This window comes from Suncus etruscus, chromosome 6, assembly GCF_024139225.1.
Source record: "Suncus etruscus isolate mSunEtr1 chromosome 6, mSunEtr1.pri.cur, whole genome shotgun sequence".
Taxonomy (NCBI): domain Eukaryota; kingdom Metazoa; phylum Chordata; class Mammalia; order Eulipotyphla; family Soricidae; genus Suncus; species Suncus etruscus.
In genome coordinates, this window is record NC_064853.1 from 101,206,507 (window position 1) to 101,217,680 (window position 11,174).

At 38.3% G+C, this 11,174-nt stretch overlaps 1 non-coding gene across 1 annotated transcript; it reads left to right on the top strand.

The window, feature by feature from the left end:
- The first annotated feature begins 3,518 nt into the window (after window positions 1–3,518).
- LOC126012583 (small nucleolar RNA SNORA51) lies at window positions 3,519–3,647 on the top strand. The gene has a single exon (XR_007497037.1). It is a non-coding gene; the product is annotated as a small nucleolar RNA SNORA51 (small nucleolar RNA).
- Window positions 3,648–11,174: the final 7,527 nt, after the last annotated feature.

The window sequence follows — 11,174 nt, forward strand, 5'->3', positions numbered from 1 at the left end:
GTTCTAGTACCATGCTGTTTAGATCACTATGGCTTTGTGATAGAGTTTCAAGTTAGGTAAAGATATGCCTTTTAGTTTTATTTTTTTAAATATGCATTTGGTTAACATAGATCTTTTATGGTTCCACATTAAAACTGATCTAAGTCCTTAAAGAATGATGTCTGGGACAACACCAACACCACTGCAAGGGGCAGCAGCCTAAATATTGCTGTGACATTTGAAACTAACACCAGCCCAGAAATCCCAGGTGAAGCTAGTGACAGAGATGAGCTCAGAACGCCCAAGCAAGGTGGAGCCAGGCCGTCACCTCCACTGCCATTGCAAGGGAAACAGCAGCCTGAACATCACTATGGATTTTGAAACCAAGCACAGCCCAGAAGTTCTGTCTGAAGCTGGTGACAGAGGTGAGCTGGGAACGCCCATCACTACTGAGGAAATTAAAATGGTACTCGAAAGTCTTCCCTAAAACAAAAGCCCAGGCCAAGATGGATTCACTAATGAATTCTTTCAAACCTTTCAAGAGGAACTACTACCAATACTTTTCAGGCTCTATCATGAAATTGAAGAAACAGGAACATTCCCAAATAGATTTTATGAAGCTAGCATCACCCTGATACCAAAACTAAACAGAGATACTGCAAAAATTAAAACTATAGACCAATATGATTGATGAACACAGATGTAAAGATCCTCAACAAAATACTGGCAAATAGGATTCAAGGATTTATCAAAAAAAGTCATACACCATAACCAAGTAGACTTCATTCTAGGTATGCAAGGATGGTTTAACATCCATGAATCAATTAACATACTACACAATATCAACAAAAAGAAAAATAAAAACTACATGTTCATATCAATAGATTATAGAAAGCATTTGATAAGGCCAACACCCGTTCTTTTTCTTTTTTCTTTTTCTTTTTTTTTTTTTTTTTGGTTTTTGGGTCACACCCGGCGGTGCTCAGGGGTTACTCCTGGCTGTCTGCTCAGAAATAGCTCCTGGCAGGCACGGGGGACCATATGGGACACCGGGATTCGAACCAACCACCTTTGGTCCTGGATCGGCTGCTTGCAAGGCAAACGCCACTGTGCTATCTCTCCGGGCTCAGCCAACACCCATTCTTAATAAAAACTCTCATCAAGATGGAAATGAAAAGAACTTTTCTCAATATAGTCAAGGCCATCTACCACAAGCCAATGGTAAATATTATTCTCAATAGAGATAAACCAAAATTTACCTTTCCTCTAAAATCTGCTACAAAACAAAGCCTCCCTCTCTCACCACTCCTATTCAGAGTAGTGCTGGAAGTTCTTGCCACAGCAATTAGGCAAGAGAAAGATATCAAGGGCATCCAAATAGAAAACGAAGAAGTCAAGCTCTCACTATTTGCAGATGACATGCTACTATATTTAGAAAACCCTAAAGACTCTACCAAAAAGCTTCTAGAACAATAAATTATAAAGCAAAATGGCAGGCTACAAAATTAACATGCAAAAATCAATGGCCTTCTTATACACCAATAATGATAGAGAAGAAATGTACATTAAAAGAATTCCATTCACATTATTATCACACAAACTCAAATACCTTGGAACCAACTTAACTAAAGAAGTGAATGGCTAATATAAAGAAAACTACAAAACACTGCTTTAATAAGTAAAAGAGGAAACAAGAAAATGGAGACACATCTCCTGCTTATGGATAGGGAGAATTAACATCATTAAAATGGCAATACTCCCCCAAATATTGTAAAGATTTAATAAAATCCATCTAAGGAAACCCATGGAATTCTTCAAAGAAGTGGATCAAACACTCCTAACATTTATTTTGAATAATAAACACCCACAAAATAGCTAAAGCAACCCTTAGGAAAAAAAAAACATGGGAGGCATCATTTTCCCCAACTTTAAATTGTATTACAAAGCAATATTCATTAAAACAGCATGGTATTGGAATAAATACAGACCTTCAGATCATTGGAATAGACTAGAGTATTCAGAGAATGTTCCCCAGACATACAATCAATTAATCTTCGATAAAGGGTCAAGAAATGCAAAATGGAGCAAAATGGAAAGCCTCTTAAACAAGTGGTGTTGGGACAACTGGTCAGCCACTCACAAAAAAGAGAACTCAGACCTCCATCTAACACCATGCACAAAGGTCAAATACAAATGAATTAAAGACCTTGATATCAGACCTTCCACCATAAGGTATCTAGAACAACACGTAGGTAAGCTCTCCATGACCTAGAGACTAAAGGCATCTTCAAGGAGAAAACAGCACTGTCCAAACAAGTGTAAGCAGAGATAAACATGGGACTATATTAAGCTGAGAAGCTTCTGAACCTCAAAGGAAATAGTGACTAGGACACAAAGGCCATCCACAGAATGGGAGAAACTATTCTCCCAATACCTATCAAATAAAACTAATACCTAAGATATACAAGGTACTGACAGAACTTAAGAAGAAAAAAAATCTAATCCCATCAATAAATGTTGAGAAGAAATGAACAGACACTTTGATAAAGAAGAAATACACATGGCCAAAAGGCATATGAAAAAATGCTCCACATCAGTAATCATCAGGGAGATGCAAATAAAAACAACAGTGAGGTATCATTTCATGCCACATAGACTGGCACACATCACAAAGAACAAGAACAATCTGTGCTGGCAGGAATGTGGGGAGAAAGGAATTCTCTTTTGCTGCTGGTGGGAATACTGTCTAGTTCAGCCCTATGAAAATCATTATGGAGATTCCTCATAAAACTGGGAATGGAGCTCCCATATGATCCAGTGATACCCTAGGTATTAAAAAAACACATCCTGGGGCCGGGCGGTGGCGCTGGAGGTAAGGTGCCTGCCTTGCCTGCGCTAGCCTAGGACGGACCGCGGTTCGATCCCCCGGCGTCCCATATGGTCCCCCAAGCCAGGAGCGACTTCTGAGTGCATAGCCAGGAGTAACCCCTGAGCGTCAAATGGGTGTGGCCCAAAAAAAAAAATAAAATAAAATAAAAAAACACATCCTAGAAACACAAAAACACAGTACAAAAATGCCTTCCTCACATATATATTCATTGCAGTGCTATTTACAATAACCAGACTCTGGAAACAACCAAGATGCCCTTCAACAGATGAATGGCTGAAGAAACTGGTACATATACATAATGGAATATTGTGCAGCCATCAGGAGAGATGAAGTCATAAAATTTTCCTATACATGGATGTACATAGAATCTATTATGCTGAGTGAAATAAGTCAAAGGGAGAGAAATAGACACATAATAGTCTCACTCATCTATAGGTTTTAAGAAAAATGAAGGACATTGTTGTAATTATGCCCAGAGACAAGAGATAAGAGCCAGAAAGACTGGCTCAAAATATAAAGATCATTCCCATGACCAATGACCAATATCCCAAGTGTCCTTTATCCCCACCCCACTGGTGAAGAATTTTATATATATTTACATAAATGTATGTATGTATTTAAAAAATCAAAAAAAAAAAAGATAAGATAAGGCCTCCCAATTCTTACCACAGGCTGTGTTTTTTACACTGACTGTATAGAGGAGGTACAGTAAATGCACCCCATATACACCTCAACCCAGGCCCTTTGCCTGGTCTGTATTGCGAATTGGGGGACAAAAATATGAAGATCATTCCTGTCTCGAATACAGGCAGAGGGTGTAGGAGGAGGGAGATGAGGGAGATGATGGTGGTGAGAATGTTGCAATGGTGATGTAGATGTTCTTTTTATGACTGAAACTCAACTACAAACATGTTTATAATCATGGTTCTTAAATAAAGGTACTTAAAGAAATGAAATTGTACAAATTACCTTCAGAGAAAAAAAGAAGTGATGTCTGAATTTGAATAGAGGTTGCACTGAATATAGTAGTTTAGGAAAGATGGTCATTTTGATATTGATTTTCCACACCATGAGCATGGAATGTTCTTCCATTTTTATTTTATTTTATTTTTGGTTTTTGGGCCACACTCATTGACCCTTAGGTGTACTCCTGGCTATACTCTCAGAAATCACTCCTGGCTTGGAGGATCACATTGGATGCTGAGGGATCAAATCACGGTCCATCCTAGGCCAGCTGCTTGCAAGATATATACCCTACTGCTGCGCCACTGCTCTGGCCCCTGTTCTATTCCTATAGGTCCTCTTCAATTTCTTTCTGAAGTGTTTTTGAATTTTTTGTTATGTAGATCTTTCATCTCTCTTGTTAAGTTGATTCCTAGGTAATTAGTATCTTTAGATACTATTTATATGGGGTAGATTCTTTGATCTCTTTTTCCTTTATACATGCAAATGTATAAAGGAATTGTCTATTGTGTATTTGACTTTGTGGCTGGCCAATTTGCTATATTGCTTTATTGTTTCTAGGAACTTTTCTGTGGATCTTTAGGTTTTTTTATGTATATGAACATATCATCTGCAAATAGAGATAGTTTGACTTCCTCTTTTTCTATTAAATTCCTTTAATTTTCTTCTCTTGTCTGATTGCTATTGCTAGGACTTTTAATACAATATTGAATAAGAGTGGAGAAGATAGTGGACAGCCTTGCCTAGTGCCTGACCTTAGTAAAATGCTTTCGTTTTTTTCCACTAAGGAAGATGTTGGCTGTGAGTTTCTTATAGACAGCTGTAACTATCTTGAGGAAGGTTCCTTCCAGCCCTATTTTGATGAGTGTTTTCATCATGGATGGGTGTTGGATTTTATCAAAAGCCTTTTCTGTGTCAATTGATTTGATCATGTGGTTTTTGTCTTTCTTTTTTTGTTGAGATGGTATTTGATGTTGATTGATTTGCCTTTGTTGAACCATCCCTTCCATCCCCGGAATGAAACTCACTTGGTCTTTTTGATGTGTTGTTGGATTCGGTTTGCTAAGATTTTGTTAAGTGGTTTTGCATCCATCTTCATTAGTGAAATTGTTCTGTAGTTTTCTTTCTTGGTGGTACCTTTGTCATCTTTGGGAATAAGCATGATATTGGCTTCATAAAAGGAATTAGGGAGGATTCTTGTCTTTTTGATATTTTGGAAGAGTCTAAAGATCAATAGTAGTAACTCTTCTCTAAATGCTTGATAGAATTCACCTGTAAACCCATCTGCTGCTAGACTTTCAATCTTGGGAAGTTTCTTATTTACTGTTTCAATTACCTTACTTGTGATTGGCTTGTTTAGGCTTTCTACTTCCTCCTTATTAAGTAACTAGAGATGATATTATTCCATAAATATGTCTATTTTTTCTGGGCTCTCTAAGTTAACTGAGTACAGTTGTTCATAATAAGTCCTCAAGATGTCTTGGATTTCTTGGGGATTCTGTTGTAATCTCTTCCTTTCATTTGTGATTCAATTTATTTGAGGGTTCCCCCCCCCCTTTTTTTTGTGAGTCTTGCCCGTGATTTGCCTATCTTAATTATTCTTTCAAAAATCCACCTCCTGGTCTCATAAATTCTTTGTATTGTTTTCTTTGTTTCTGTGTTGTCAATCTCTGCTCTGATTTTTATTATTTCTTTTCTTCTGCTTGTGTTTGGGTTCCTTTGCTGTTGGTTTTCCAGATATTTAAGGTGCTTTTTTAAGTTGTTGATTTTGTAATTTTCTTCTTTCTTAATGTATGCCTATTGTTATGATTTTCCCCGAATTACTGTTTTTACTGTGTCCTGTAGATTTTGGCAATTTGTTTCTTCATTGTCATTCATTTCAAGGAATTTTTTCTTTCTTCCTTGATTTCCCCTTTGACCCAACAGTTGTCAAGCAGCATGTTGTTTAATCTCCAGGTGTTAGATTTTCTCCACATCTTGTTTTTCCAGTCAGTCTTGATCTCTGTAGCATTGTGGTCTGATAGGGTGGTTGGTATAATTCTTATATTTGTTATATATTGTATGTTAGATTTGTATCCTAAAACATGGTCTATCCCAGAGAAGGTTCCATGAGCACCTGAGAAGAATGTGTATTCAGCTATTTGAGGATGGAAGACCTTGTATAGATTCATTAGTCCTAGTTCGACTAGTTTCTCATTTTAGATTCTATGTCTTTGCTAGTGTTCTGCCTTGTGGATCTATCTAGTGGCAGTAATGGTGTGTTGAAATCTCCCTCCCACACTATCACATTTCCATCCATATGTTTCTCTAGGTTTGTGAGCAAAAGCCTTACATATTTTTCTGGCTCTTTCTTTGGTGAATAAATGTTGACCAGAGTTAGTACTTCTTGGTTTAATGTTTCCCTGATCAGTAAGTTGTGTCAATCTTTATTTCTGAGTACTTTCTTGAGGTTGAATGCTATTTGGTCTAATATAAGTATCACTGTTTCAGCTTTTTCCCTCCAGAGACACATATAATTGTTTTCCATTCTTTTACTTTTAGCCTGTGTATACCCCGAACTTTTAAGTGTGTTTCCTGAGGGCAGCAGATATCCAGGTTTTGTTTCCTGACCCAACCTTCTCCTTTGTGCCTTTTGATGGGAAAGTTTAGTCTATAGACATTTTTTTTATTATAATATAATTTTATTTTGATCATAGTGGCTTACATATTGGTGTCAATAATATTTTAGGTACATATTCACATAAAATCAGGAGGGATTCCCATCCATCACCAAATTGTTCTCCCTACCCATCCGTTTTTGTCTTCCCTCCCATTTCTTCTTCCCTCACCCCCAGGGTGGCTAGAATATGTGGTCCCCTCTGTATCTAACCTATTACTTAGTAGTCTTGCACCTGTTTGGTTTTGAGGCCTCCCTTATTTCCCCCTCTAACTGGAGGCAAGACCAGCTATTTCAAGTTATGTGGTTTTGCCTGAAAAAGAAAAAAGTAATAAATTGGGGTAAGAGTCTAATACCCCGAAAATGGGCGGAATCCTTCTAGTGGCTCTCATCATCGATTTGGGAGGTGAAAAGAAAGAGAAGGTGAAACACTCCACCAGTATCAAAAGAAGTGTTAAGTATCCATTGAGGACTCCAGCTTTATCGATAAGCACCACAAAAAACAAACAAAGAAACAAAACATCACAAACAAAAAAAACAACAAAAACAAGCACATAAACAAAAAAACACACCATGGTCTTGAAATAAGAAACATGGCATAGCACATAACGAAAGAAAAGAGAGGAAGAGAAAAAATAAGTATAACTGGGGACAACAATTTCACTAATCACACCCAAAGAGAGAAATCGACCAAAATAGATAGGTAAATGAAAATAATAATAATAAATGAAGGTAAAAAAAAAATATATATATATATATATATATATTTTTGTGCTTTTTGTATTTTTGTTTTTTTCTCTCCTGCCCTGGCACAGTAAATATTGGGGTCATTTGAAAAGAAATTCACTTGGCCTAAAAAAATATGGGGTTTCTCCGTCCTTGGAGTATACTGTCATGGGGATCAACTCTAGATTTTGCTCAGGATCATTTACTCTCCCGGTGGCGTTTTTGTGGTTGGTAGACTTCTGCTCTGTCCAGGGTGATACAATCAGAGCTCTGTGTTTAGAGGTCTCAGTATCTGCACAGATCCTGAGATGGGATTTGTGATGAAGTCAGTCTTCGTGATTCTAGAGGTTCTGTTACCTCAGTGTCATTTTAATCCATCTTCTGTGGTTGGTGGTCTTGGGCTTTGCACTGAGCCTAGGATGGCACCTAGGTTAGCGTCTTTGTGCTTCCAGAAGCTCCATTCCGTTACAATTGTCTCTGCAGGACCTTTGGGACTGGGGATCATGCTTATTGTGCAGGTCATAGTTCAAACCCTAAACTAGGGCTTATTTATTGGTCCCAAGATGTGTACAGTCTGGCCGTGGTTCTATCAGCCAGTCATCTGTAAATCGCGATCTTGGCTTTTGGACCTACCAAAGGGTGCCAAGTCTTCTGGTTTTGTCTTGTTGTTAGCTGGTAAGGTAGGCTAATCAGCTCTAAGGTCAAGTTGTTCACATTTTCCTCGTTGTCAGGATATCATGTTAGAGCTGGCCCTTGTTGTTGACCCCGCAGTATTAAGGCTGTCCTGGATGGGATTTGTTTCCTGCAGCTGTGTGAAGAGCTGTGCCGTTTCTATGTCTGGGATCCAGGGTTCAAGGCTGGATGAATGGTATCTAATCACCTGAGGTCTAAGTTGATTCCACATGACATATTTTCAAGGTAGGAGATATCCCTGTATTATTAACAACTGTGAGTTCCTATCTCTATTAGATAAGAGCTCTTTTCTCTATGTAAGATTTCCCCTTTATTTAGTGTGCCTTTGCAGGGAGAAATGGTGCTACATTATATTGTCGGTGTATTTGGGGGTGGACAGAGGGGATAACAGAAACAGGTCACATCCCCAAAAACGATAAAAAATAAAAAAAAGAATAAAAAATGAAATAAAATAAAATAAAATAAAATAAAAATAAAATAAATAAAAAAAAAGGGAATGACAATGTATATGCTCACAAATGTATATGTAGGACAGGCATTTGAAAAAATAAATTAAAAAAATAAATAAATAAAAGAAAAAGAAATAAAATGAATTACCGAAGCTTTTAAAGGACCAAAGTGGTGCAAAAAACTACCTTACATTTGGGGGAAAGCCGGTAAAGATGTGGTGTATTACAGGTCTTATGCCTATGTTGGAAGTACAGTTTTTCCCATTGCCTTTTGGGTTTTTCTTGTGGTGTGTGGGTTCCCAGGCATCTTTCTATCCCACCCCCTGGCCTTCTTCAGTTTGGTAAAAATTTGTGGTAGGGAGGTCTTGGAAGAATTCTTGTATTGGGGATACTTTTGGACCTAGGCCCGGTTTCAAGAAACAGTCCACGTTAGGGGGAGTTGGTAGGGAGGGCCGCGCAGCATGAGTCCGCAGGGGAGTTGGCTGTCTTTTCTTGCAGGAGACTAGGTGTGGGTTTGACTGGGTGTCCCCTCGCCTGGGTGCTGGGTACTGGTTCGTTGGGTAGGAGGTCGATCTTGATGCCTAATAGATTAAGGACTGAGGGTGAAGAGTTTTAATATGGTGGGAGATCTGGATGGGATTGAGGGGTGAAGGGATAGTTAGATTTCCGGAGGGGAGAAAGGGGAAGGTATATGGGAGAGATATGAAGGGAGAGAAAGAAGAAATACCTTATAAAGAAAGGGAGAAGAGAATGGGAAAAAAAGTAAAGAGAAGAATAGAAAAGAGAGAAATGAAGAAAGAAAAAAAAGAAAAGAAAAAAGAGAAAAAAAAAAGAAGAAAGTAGTGAGAAGAGAAGAGAAAATAGCAAGGGAATGCTGGATTGGTTGATTGTGTTCGATGAATAGAGCCTGTAGTTTAAGTCCGTACATCGCAGTTACTGCCTTGGTGATCTGGCTGGTCACGTGCTTCAATTCCTAAAAGAAGGTATAACCTAGAGATAAAGTGTATGTTAAAGGTTTTTCTCGCGGCTATCTCGTAGTGCAAACAAGGTATGGTATCTCATGAAGTATCCTGAGTTGCCACCTTAGTTTGTCCGCCCTTTGTATCCAAGGGTGCCTGTGGACAGAAAAGCTGAGAGGTTATTTAAAATATAGTAAGATAAAGGCATTAAAACATAGTGTTAAGGCATGTTTCCATTGCAGTCAGTGATTTCCCGTGGTGTTCTATACTTGTGTTCTTGTATGCGATCTCTAAGGGATTATTGTGGGCCTTTGTTGTAGAAGTCTGATTACATACCTGTTCTCTCTATGCTGCTGTCTCTGTTGTTGCTGTTTTCTTTGTGGTATACTGTGTAGTCAAGAGTTTGCGTTGTTCCTTTTTCATGTATTTTGAACACTGCTCCCAAGTATATGTTGACTATTACAGTGCTCAGAGTTTCTACCCTGTTAAACCCTGTTGTTTGATTGTTAGGTATTAGTTGTGTATAAAATATATGTTCTAGGTGCTTCAGAATAGTGCTACCATTCTGTGTTTATCTTTTGTCTTCTGACTTACTTCGTTTAACATAACATGATCTAGGTCCATCCACGTTGCTGCAAAGTCTGTGATTGTATCATTTCTGACTGCCATGTAATATTCCATTGTGTATATGTACCACATCTTAATGATCCATTCATCTGTTGTTGGACATCGAGGTTGGTTCCAAGATTTGGCTATTATACTGATTGCTGCGATAAATAGTGGGGTGCATATGTATTTTGGGATGAATATCCTTCCAACTTGGGGGTATATGCCTAGGAGGGCAATTGCTGGGTCAAATGGCAGCTCAATTCTGAGTTCTTTGAGCACTCTCCAGACTTTTCTCCATAGATGTTGGACTAGGGGGCATTCCCACCAGCAGTGGATGAGAGTTCCTTTCATACCGCATCCCCGCCAACAAAGGTTGTTTCCATTATTTTTGATGTGAGCCATCCTCACTGGTGTAAGGTGGTATCTCATTGTTGTCTTGATTTGGATCTCCCTGATGATGAGTGAAGGTGAGCATGTTTTCATGTGTTTGTTGGCCATCCTTCTGTCTTCCTCAGAGAAGTGTCTATTCATTTCATCTTCCCATTTTTTTATGGCTTTATTTGGTTTTGGGGGGCTCAGCTTTCTGAGTGCTTTGTATGTTCTAGATATCAGCCCTTTATCTGATATGTCGATGAAAAGATTTTTTCCCATTCTGTTAACTGTCTTCTTGCATTAAGTAGGGTTTCTTTCGCCATGCAGAAGCTTTTTAGCTTGATGTAGTCCCATTTGTTTATATTTGCTGTTAACGTTCTTGCCATTGGTGCTCCCTTCTCAAAGACCTTTTTGATATATAGGTCTTCGAGTGTTCTGCCTATTTTATTCTCGATAAACTTTATAGATTCGGGTCTGATTTCAAGGTCTTTGATCCATTTTGAGTTGACTTTTGTATAAGGGGTGAGGTATGGGTCAATCTTCATTTTCGTACATGTGGTTTTCCAATTGTACCAACACCATTTGTTGAATAGACTTCCTTTGTTCCATTTCAGGTTCTTGCCTCTTTTATCAAATATTAGTTGGCTGTATATCTTGGGGTTTATGTCTGGGAATTCTGTTCTGACCCACTGGTCTGAGGTCCTGTCTCTGTTCCAGTACCATGCTGTTTTGATTACTATGGCTCTATAGTATAGTTTCAAGTTAGGTAAGGAGATGCCTCCCAGCTTTTTGTTTTTCAGTATGTGTTTGGCTATCCTGGGTCTTTTGTGGTTCCAGATAAATTTTGTGATTGATTGTTCTATTTCATTAAAGAATGG